The sequence below is a fragment of the Rhinoderma darwinii genome, chromosome 2 (assembly GCF_050947455.1).
Source record: "Rhinoderma darwinii isolate aRhiDar2 chromosome 2, aRhiDar2.hap1, whole genome shotgun sequence".
NCBI lineage: Eukaryota > Metazoa > Chordata > Amphibia > Anura > Rhinodermatidae > Rhinoderma > Rhinoderma darwinii.
The window spans coordinates 67,242,513-67,253,301 of NC_134688.1; the positions used below are offsets into that span (position 1 = coordinate 67,242,513).

The following is a 10,789-nucleotide window of genomic DNA, read 5'->3' on the forward strand; positions in this document are numbered from 1 at the left end:
ATTGCTGTTTATGTTCTAAGCCTTGTAACGTCCAAGAAAAATAAAAGAATGTTCAAAAAACGATGCCAATCTAAAGTAGACATATGGGAAATGTGAATTAGTAACTATTTTGGGTGGTATAACCGTCTGTTTTACAAGCAGATGCATTTAAATTCTGAAAAATGCAATTTTTTCAAAATTTTCTCTAAATTCTGCAATTTTTCACCAATAAACACTGAATATATCGACCAAATTTTACCACGAACATGAAGCCCAATGTGTCACGAGAAAACAATCTCAGAATCGCTTTGGTAGGTTTAAGCATTCCGACGTTATTACCACATAAAGTGAAATATGTCAGATTTGAAAAATGGGCTCTGAGCCTTAAGGCCAAAACTAGGCTGCGTCCTTAAGGGGTTAAATTGCCAGCAGAATCCCAGTTTTGCCCCTGAACCTTGACCGGCCTGGCTGGACTGACCTCCTTGGCTGACTCTCCCGGGAAAGGACTGCTTTACCGGAGCCGTAACCCTTAACCAGAGCGCAATATCCTTCTGGTCCCACCGAATCGCCGGCCGAACCGCTTTCCGCTGACGGAATTGCTCGTCGTATCTTAACCACGCCTGCCCCCCGTATGCCCTGTGAGCCTCCCCAATGGCATCAAAATAGCAAAACAACGCCGAACAATTTTCCGGCGCCTTCTCTCCGATCACGCTGGCTAATATGGCAAACGCCTGCGACCAATTGACGAACGTCTGCGGGATAAGCCTATACCGCCGACGTTCCTCCTCCTCCTTCTTACTCTCGTCCCGCTTGCTCTTATCCAAGTTGAATTTAGCAAGTGGCAGGAGAGAAAAAATCTCGACATATTCGTCCTTCCAGTTCCGCTCACGAACCTCCTGCTTTAAATGCGCCCCCAACGGACCTTCGAAGCAAACATACACCTCCCCGCGAGCACGATCGTCAATACGCACCCTATCGCCATCTTTTTGGGCCTCGGTCTGTACTGATACCGCGACCGCCTCCTTGGCCGCCGCCACCATCCCGGGACGTGACTGTAACGATCCCACCTCCCGGGGGCCTTCCCAAACTACCGCCGGGGACACCGCCGTAACTACTGGCGCCGCCGCCCTATCAAGACGCCCGACCAGCTCCCGCAAGCAACCCACTAAATTCGCTAAACCCGCGCCGTCGCGCTCGACCGTGCCGCTACCGGCAGCCGATGCTTCGCTTGCTGCCCCCCCCCCCCCCCACCGACACCCGACATGAAAATCCCTGGATATGCCAAAGACAGAGTTATGCACTCACCGGGCTGCACAGGCGCTGTGTTCCCGTCAGCCGGACCATCCTGACCTCGCCGAAAATCGTCCAGCTCGCCTTCTTCCAGATCCTCTCTCGCAGACGACTGGCCATCCCACCGACATCTCCTACACGGGGACAACGACGCGCTGACAGATAGGCCGGCAACCTGCTGCCCGACCGCGGGGGCCCAGACTTCTGACCGGACCTGTTGTCTCATCGCCGCTGCAGCTCTAGGCATCCTTCTTGACGGTCTCGATGAAGCCTGCCCCCTGGCCGGAACATCACCATGCGGGGCGGCCGTAGATTGTTCTCCAATTCTTGCATCTGATGGGGGAGGGGTGACAGGGAGCCCGGCCTGCGACTCCCTGTTTACCGCCGGACCTCGTCGCGGCTGGGGATTCCTGCCAGGACGCAGGGCCTGGGAAGAGGCGGCCCTCCCAGCTGCCTGGCCTGCAGCGTCCTTTGTAGGGCTCCCCCTGCGACGCCGTGTCCACGGGACCACCTCAGGGCTGAGGCGTTCTGGAGGGCGGGACCGCCGGGAGCGACGGGGAGACCCGGCCTGAGCCACCGTCGCCCCTGACGACGCTCTCTGCCTCATTCGAGCAGGAGCGGGTGTTGCCAACTCCCCCCCGCCGCCACATGACTATTACTAGGGAGGGGGCCGGGGGAGGGGAGCCTGTCCCCCTGCGCAACAGACTTCGGGCGCCGGGCCTGACGTGGCGATGAGTCGGCCCCCGGGATTCTTGTAAGTGCAGCCACGGTCTCCTCTAACCAGCCGGGACCGTGGAATGCAGCTGCCGCACGCAGCTGCTGAAGTATGCCGACCTCCGACATGGCAGGTCAGCACGGAGCGGGACAACAGTGGGAGCTAATGAGTAACACTTGCTTCTTCTCCCGCTGCTTCCGGCTCAATGCCGAAAACAGCGGGAAGCCTAGTAACGTCCCCTAACTCCTCCCTACCTCTCATCTACCTCCCCCTACATCCCCTTCTAGTTAACCTTTTCCCTCCTAGGTCCAGTCATGGAGACTTCCCTCTGAAGCCCTGCGGGCTGCGTCCAGCCTCTTCTAGGGATACAGGAAATAGGATGCAGGGAACGGGAACTCTGGGATCAAGCAGGAAAATACTAAGGGACCCTTTGCAATACAAACATGGGAAAAGTACAAACAACGCTCAAGCAAGGAGTGGAAGGGCAGAGACCTTTTTATAATCCAGGGTGCACTGGAGTAGGATAGTCATAACACTGAGATTTTTTTTTGGTGTTGTATATATGTACTGAGCAGTGGCGTAACTACCGCCGTAGCAGCCGTAGCAGGGCCCCCACCATGGCCGGAGGCTCCGCTGGCAGCCGCTATGGCTGCTACAGCGGGACGCCACTGAACACTACCGCAGAGCAGGGAGGTATCTCCCCGCTCTTCCATTAACTGGTTCCCGACCGCTGGCTGTATTTTTACGGCCAGCGGTCAGGGTCCTTAAAACCCGAGCCATAGACTTTTTACGACTCCAGTTTTAACTTACTGCCCGCGCCTTCGGGCTGCTGAATGTCGGGTCTCCGGCTGTCAGTGACTGCCGGGGACCCTGAGGAGAGGATAGAAGCAGCTTTCGCTGCCAGCGATCACACATGTATCCCCTATCCTGTGGATAGGAGATACATGTATTTTGTAGGACACACTGTAGGTCAAATTTTTTTGGGAGGGGGGACGCTGTATGGCGTTCCCTACAGGGGGGGGAGCGCTGTATGGCGTTCCCTACAGGGGGGGGGCTGTATGGCGTTCCCTACAGGGGGGGGCTGTATGGCGTTCCCTACAGGGGGGGCTCTATGGCGTTCTCTACAGGGGGGGGGATGTATGGCGTTCCCTACAGGGGGGGGGATGTATGGCGTTCCCTACAGGGGGGGGCTGTATGGCGTTCTCTACAGGCGGGGCTGTATGGCGTTCTCTACAGGGGGGGCTGTATGGCGTTCTCTGCAGGGGGACTGTATGGCGTTCTCTACAGGAGGGCTGTATGGCATTCTCTACAGGGAGGGCTGTATGGCGTTAGCACTGTCCAATAAATATACAGTAAACAGAAGAAAATACGGTCCAGCAATCCTCATGACAATGTGATGACTTTATTAGAAAAACATTTTATAAACCACACGGCATGTTGAAGTGATGATACAAGACTGCTTACGCGCTTCGAAAGCCAACTACATTCTTCGCAAATGTACGCCATCTCCTCCAAACAGTCAATTACATCAGAAGTCCAGTTCCTTGTGCTGCATGACTCGTGGACGCCCTATCCGTGGCGATATCCGTGTCCTTTCCACTGCTTCTCACTTGAGTCCTGTAGGCACAAAAAACATTCTGCAAGTATCCATTGCCATCCGTGCCTGCAGATTCTGCTTTAATGATGCAACTCACTCAACTCCTTGTCTATTTCATCGTTTACTGATGCCTCTTTTAGATGCGACAGATGTATTTTTTTTATACTTACCAGCCTGCTTCACAGGCACCATCCCTTTTTATTGGCACCTGATCAATAAGGGGGTCCTGCTCCACCACCATAACACTGCAATACTAAACAAAATCTTCCATAGACATCACAAAAACTAGACAAGCCTTTCCTCCCTTATGTTTCCCAACATTTCCTGGGACAAGTGTGTGTAGGTAGAAATCAACAAACATGTTTCCTGGCCCCAATATTTACCCCCTCTTTCCAGTAAAGGATTGGCTTTCGGTATCACGCCTCCTCGCTTTTACCTTTTTACTTTATCCTGCATAAACATTTTTTTCAGCATCTTAAACGTCTTGCCCATTAGCCCATCTATCCCCAACATCAGACCACTTATTATCATCTGACAGATCAGAATCAGACTCAACCAGCTACTGTTGCCTTCTTCTGCTTCTCTTTACATCCAGATGCGCTGCTCCTGTAATTCCAAACATTGTGCCAGTACCCAGTGTTCTAAACATTTTGGCAACCCCAAGGTGTCCCTCTCCCATGTTGAGATTATGAGGCCCTACTGGGATATTGCTGCCTTCATCGACCCTGGATCCCTGCGCAAGGATCCTGGCACTTGGCCCATCATCGTGCCATGTTCCTTCAAATTTTTGCTAGAATGATACCATTGAGGATACCTGCCTTGCTTCCTTGATGCCATTTGCTCCAAACAATCCAGTACACCGCAAGTCCAGGTCCTTGTGCTGCATGACTTGTGGGGGCTCTATACGTGGCAATATCCTGGCACCTTCCATTGCTTTCCGCTTGAGTGCTGTAAATATAAAAACATTCTGCCAGTGTCCATTATCACCTATGCCTGCAGATTATGACTGTGTAATGAAACTCACTTAAGTCCTTGTCTATTGCATCCAGGCCTTGACACATCACAAATGTTCTTGGTAGACCAAAGCTGTCTAAAATCCCCCTACACTCCCTCACCCAATTACCTTACACCTACGTTCAGTCCCAAACCGAGCCATGTGGCCAGCATTTTGGACAAAGATACCCCTAACTTACATTTTGCCTATTCCTACCAACTATCCAAGGTTCCCCACTGCTACGCCTTTCTTGGCATTTTGCCCGCTCATTACTTTTTCAATGTACAGAGCTACTGGTGGATACTGTATATAGTAACTAATGATGGACATACCGCATATAGATGAAATATTACTTCAGAGAGTCCCCCTGGCAGCAGGCAGCCGATCTCAAGAAATTCTGGAACAAAAAGTATAAACTGTGAAGATATTATGACGTGCGCTTAGTATGGTTCATCATATCAACAAATATATGTTCAGCCTATTGAAAACATCAGGGAGATTGTTCCCACAGTCTTGTCATGTGTCTATAGGAACATTCTGGATGACATCACATTATAGAATTTCTATAGGTTGTTATTTGATATAATACTTACATATATACAGTGGTTCTCCTAGCATGTCGGCTGTCACTGGTGCCACATATTCAGATGTTATAAATGTCTGTAAAATACATAATGGGTTTAATGCACATACATAAAATAACCCCATATCTATCATGAATAATAATATATTTACTTTCACACATTTCATTTTCTATCACAGGGCGAGTCCAATGCCCCTCTGCCACACAAATAACACCAGCAGTATAATGGCACATAATAGTTGGAGGACCCTGGTATAGATTTCGTATCAGGGACCAGGAGCTTATTGTTATTCTTCTATATAATCTTATCCTTAATGGAAAACTTCTAATTTGTCTTTTGTGGAGTCTTTTGGACTGGAGCAGAGAGAGTAGGAAATGGTAAATTGGATTTCTGGATTCAACAGACAAAATAATTATTAAAGGGGTTTTCTGACAGTTTCATAAACCTTAGTCTAAGCCGCATATGGCTAAAAATAACAAATTGTCCCTACTCATTTTTTTAATTCCCTGTGGCTCCTGCGCTGGTGGTTCTGTTGTCTTTAGTTGCTAGGCCACAGCGGTCATGTCCGTGTGGATGGCATGTCACGTGGCAGCTATTGTGTCACATCCAGGGCCGGCCTTAGGTTTATTGGTGACATGTGCAGTATCTGTGACGTCCTCCCCCTTATGATGCACCATGTAGTGTCCAAATAATTTAATCATACAGTGCCCAAATAACATCACCCAGTCAATAAACTAGGGATTGTATCTTTCTGTTTTTTTTATATTATAGGTTTGGGCCCTAAATGCCGGATCGGCAGTGTAAGTTGAGGGTGCCCAGGCCATCTATGGTGGTAGTGCCCTCTTCAGTATTGACCAGTAATACACACTATGTGATCATTTAGAGATGCAGTTAATAAAATACACTGACCTTGGACTCTCCTACTGAATACATCCGACTGAATGTAGAACGTTATGTGATGTGAGGTGGAGGGCTCTGCTTAATCTTTGATCTGCCCTCCTGGGACGTGTGGTTATCATTAACTCTTATGAGGAATTAATTCTAGGAGAAAGAAAGACAATGTATTAGGACAAATCTCAATCAATGGCAACATTTCTATCTAGAACAGAGTCCAGTCCCCAACCAGTGTAAAATTACCAAAGGGGTAAATAGGATGACCGGCTGGGGTCCAGGGATTTGGGGTGGCCCACAGCTCTGGGGCTCCATACGCCCCTGAAATTGGACAAACAATAACGGCGCAGGGAAGAAGCGAAATGTCTGACCTGGTTGGTCGTCTATTAGGTGATTATAATTTTTTATTTTATAGGAGCAAAGGGGGCACTATTAATATGGGGGATAAAAGGACTGAGTCGGGGCTTAGAAAAGGGGGCTTCATTACTGTGGGGCCATACAAAAGGGGCATTCTGACCCAGGACATACAAAAAGTGTCATTCTAACTGTGGAGGGTATTGGTGGATACTGCATATAGTAACTAATAAGAGACGCACCTTGCATAGATGAAATATTGCTTCAGAGAGTCCCCCTGGCAGCAGGCAGCCGATCTTAAGGTGTTCTGGAAAAAACAATAATTGTGTAGTTTGATTTCTCCAGACAGACGTGTGCTCAGTATAGACCACCCAACAATGAAGGAAATGTACATTAGGGCTCATGTACACAGCAACTTCATGAGGACGGACCTGTATGGTGGCGCACAGACTGCAGTACTGGTAATGTAGACACTCTGTGTGCGCTGTGTGCTCCCCCATAAGCCAAATGTGTATTAGGAAATTACATAAATAACAAGTCCCTTATATATTACTAATACCATAATATCTTCTTTATGGAGCATTTCTATAATAATAATAATATAAAGCTGCAGCAAAATTCCCAGCGTTTACTTTTGCCACATGTGGATGAGTTTTTGAGACTGTAACTATTCACCTGTAACACTTGTGAATTTTGCCGCGCAGCAAATCTGCAGCGTCTGAATTCAGCTTTATGGCGTAGAATATAGTACTCAAATACTGCAATCATGCAGTGCCCAAATAACACCGCCAGACAAGTATTGTCTGCCACACTGTAATGTAATCCATTATCAAGGAATTGTATCTGCATCCTGAGCAGTGCCCTTTACTTTTTTTACATGAAGAGTGGGATTGAGTGTTCAAGCAATGGGTGCCCCAGACATCAAGACCAGTGGCGCCCCATTTATTAGTGACAGGTGATGCACCCAGTGTAACCACACAGGTCTCACACCCCTAAGACAGGCCCTGGGTGAACAACATTGGGGAATTTGTTCCCACAGTCTTGTCATGTGCTCTATAGGAACATTCTGGATGACATCAGATTATAGAATTTCTATAGGTTGTCATTTGCTATAATACTTACATATATACAGTGTATGTCCTAGCATGTCGGCTGTCACTGGTGCCACATATTCAGATGTCATAAATATCTGTAAAATACATAATGGAATAAACATAAAATAACCCCATATTTAGAATGAATAATAATATATTTACTTTCACACCTTTCATTTTCTATCACAGGACGAGTCAGACATTGAAAACATTTTGTAATGTTAGTGTAAACCCAGGGAACATAACTATAGGGGTGAAGAGATTGCAGTCACACCCAGGCCCAGGTGTCCATGACTGACATTAGGGGGGGTCACAATGTGGGCAATTTACAAATGCCAATCCCCAATGCCCCCATCTCCTAGAGGAATCCCGATTTTCGCTGCTAGAAACGCGATGTCAGTGAGAGAAGCACCCAGGCGGAAAGGCAGCTGCTGAGTTGCCCGGCCGCTTCTAAAACACAAGCAGTGGAAGGGAGCCAGCGCAGCGCCCCGTTCCACCTGCTGGAGGGATGCGCCCTATGTAATGGCACAGGTCGCACACCCCTAAGGCCGGCCCTGGCTACTGCTGAGCCTTATTAGGATAATATACGGTAGCTTTTTAAGACTATTTAATTAAATTAAATTAGACATCATATTGAAAACGACTGAGAAGTCACATTCCACATTACTGACAGCTGCAATTCTCAGACAATGGTAAGGGTATGTTCACACACTTAACTAAAAAATGTCTCTAAAATACAGAGCTCTTTTCAAGGGAAAACAGCCTCTGATTTTCAGCCATTTTTGAAACCACAAACATTTTTTGAGGCGTTTTTACCAACGTTCTTGGAGCTGTTTTTCTATTGAGACAATGAAAAACGGCTCCAAAAATGGCCGAAGGAGTGAAATGCACTTCTTTTTACAGGGTGTTTTTTATGTACCGCTTTATCAAACGCCCACGTAAAATGCACCATCGGAAAAAAAAAACTTTTTTTCCCATTGAAATCAATGGGCAGATGTTTGGAGGCGTCCAGCCTCCGTATTTTCGGCTGTTTTTCGGGGTGCTTACGGCCAGGAAAACGGCTGAAAATAGGCTGTGTGAACATACTCTGTTGTACTGAGTTGTAACTTTAATGAGAACATATGAAACCTTGAAATCTGAATGTAAAATGTTCAGTTGTTATTTGCATTAATAGAAACATTTTACTGGAACTTGAACTGTTTGTCTAAAAAAAAACAACCCCAACTCCTGACAATCACCAGAAAAAAATCCTTCTACAGTTTTTTTTAAACGGCCACGTAAAAAACGCCTTATCGGAACAAATCCCCGTTTTTCCCATTGAAATCAAAGCGCAGATGTTTGGAGGCGTTCAGCCTCTGTAGTTTTAGATGTTTTTCGGGGCGTTTATGGCCATGAAAATAGGCCATGTGAACATACTCTGAGTTGTAACTTTAATGAGAAAATATGAAACCTTGAAATTTTTTTTTGTGCAGGTTCCATGGATTTGGGAGAAGCCGGGGAAGAGGCAGCAACTCTACGTTTCTGTCCATCTGGGTTCGGATCAGGCGCCCCCGGGAGGACCTGAGCGACTGAAGACTGGGCTTGTAAACTCAATGGGGAAGGCATCTCCACATTATGTAACGGTGAAGATGAAGATTCCTCCAAATCAGGGGCTGAAGAGCCGAAAAATTCTGTCATTTTTCTGGGAGCAGTCGATTTCCCCCTCTTTTTTGCCATGGTAGCTGACTGTGAAGAAGCTAGAAAGAACTTCACCAAAAGGAGGGGTCGTGTCAGTAGATACTGCTAATTCCGATTGTATTCCCACCTTGACACCTCTTGTGCTGAGCTATGTTAGCTCCTGGAGCTGGAGAAAACCAGGCAACTTCCCCCAGAAGATAAAATGAGTCACTCACCCCTTCACAGGCTGTGGAGAACCCAGCAGGAGGTGAGATAAGTGGAACCTGACAGATTTATCTACAGCAGTCTTGGCGTCCCTGCTCTATGTAACTTGAGCCAGAGGGGGGATGGGCGAGAGGCAGCTTCTGTGCACAGTGCAGCTAGATAACAGTCCTCACTACAGCACTGAAGAGAGCCCTCTGCAGAGGGAGACACAGAGGGAGACACAGAGGCTGCGATCTCTAAGCAGCTGACAGGCGGCAGGCAGACGAGCACAGCCTAGGAGAGAGCAGGACCTGGCTAGTGTTTCCTCTCACCTCGTGGCAGATCGTCTTGTGGATGGCGTCGCTGGAAGAAGAGTCAAGTTTGAGATCCCGGCACAGTGAGTAAACTTGTGGGGAAACTTCCCAATGTATGCTCCGGTCCAGCCTCAAACCCCAGCAGGTATCTTAGTCGGACAATGGAGGAGATAGTGTCGCTATGAGCTGATTTGAGCTGCTACGATGCAGGAGAGCAGAGATCAAGCAGCCATTAGTCTCAGCGGTCAGACTCCGCCCTGGAACTTGAACTGTTTGTCTAAAAAAAAACAACCCCAACTCCTGACAATGACCAGAAAAAAATCCTTCTACAGTTTTTTTTAAACGGCCACGTAAAAAACGCCTTATCGGAACAAATCCCCGTTTTTCCCATTGAAATCAAAGCGCAGATGTTTGGAGGCGTTCAGCCTCTGTAGTTTTAGATGTTTTTCGGGGCGTTTATGGCCATGAAAATAGGCCATGTGAACATACTCTGAGTTGTAACTTTAATGAGAAAATATGAAACCTTGAAATCTGAATGTAAAATGTTCAGTTGTTACTTGCATTAATAGAAACATTTTACTGGAACTTGAACTGTTTGTCTAAAAAAAAAAAAACAACCCCCGACAATCACCAGAAAAAAATCCTTCTACAATCATATAGTTGTGGTGAGGTGTTGGTGTGGTTAGAAATTGCTGCAGTAATGTCCAGTGTGAATCTGGCCTTATATGAGAATTCTAGAGCGTATATATTTCATGTGTCCAGTAACATGTAGAATTAATGATAAAATGCTGCATCTTACCTGTCAATCACAGTCCCGGTCCAGACGTCATTGGCAGAAATTGTAAAAAATATGTAATCCAGCTGCGCATAGAACCTAACGGCTAGTACTCTCTATGACATCATCAGTGACATCATAAGCGGCTGCAGCATCTGTTACATCATCTAATTATCTCCTACTGCCTGGATAGACTGTCTGTGCATACACTGGATATAGGCGTTACATGGGACTGCTGTTTATAAACATGGAAGAAAGATACATGTGTGGTTATAGGGGCTACGACTAAGAACATGTAATGTATGAAACGTGTAATCTGTTACTAGATGGATTTTATACTGT

General features: G+C 47.1%; 1 long non-coding RNA gene across 3 annotated transcripts; it reads right to left on the bottom strand.

Moving 5' to 3' along the window:
- Positions 1 to 3,389: 3,389 nt before the first annotated feature.
- Positions 3,390 to 10,123, bottom strand: LOC142740600 (uncharacterized). 3 transcript variants are annotated; one of them, XR_012880806.1, is made up of 6 exons: positions 9,691 to 10,123; positions 7,527 to 7,593; positions 6,647 to 6,711; positions 6,069 to 6,200; positions 5,169 to 5,235; positions 3,390 to 4,972 (listed from the first exon to the last, which is right to left on the bottom strand). It is a non-coding gene; the product is annotated as an uncharacterized LOC142740600 (long non-coding RNA). The 3 variants fall into 3 exon arrangements; XR_012880807.1 differs by having other exon boundaries at positions 3,390 to 4,991; XR_012880808.1 differs by having other exon boundaries at positions 9,391 to 10,123.
- Positions 10,124 to 10,789: the final 666 nt, after the last annotated feature.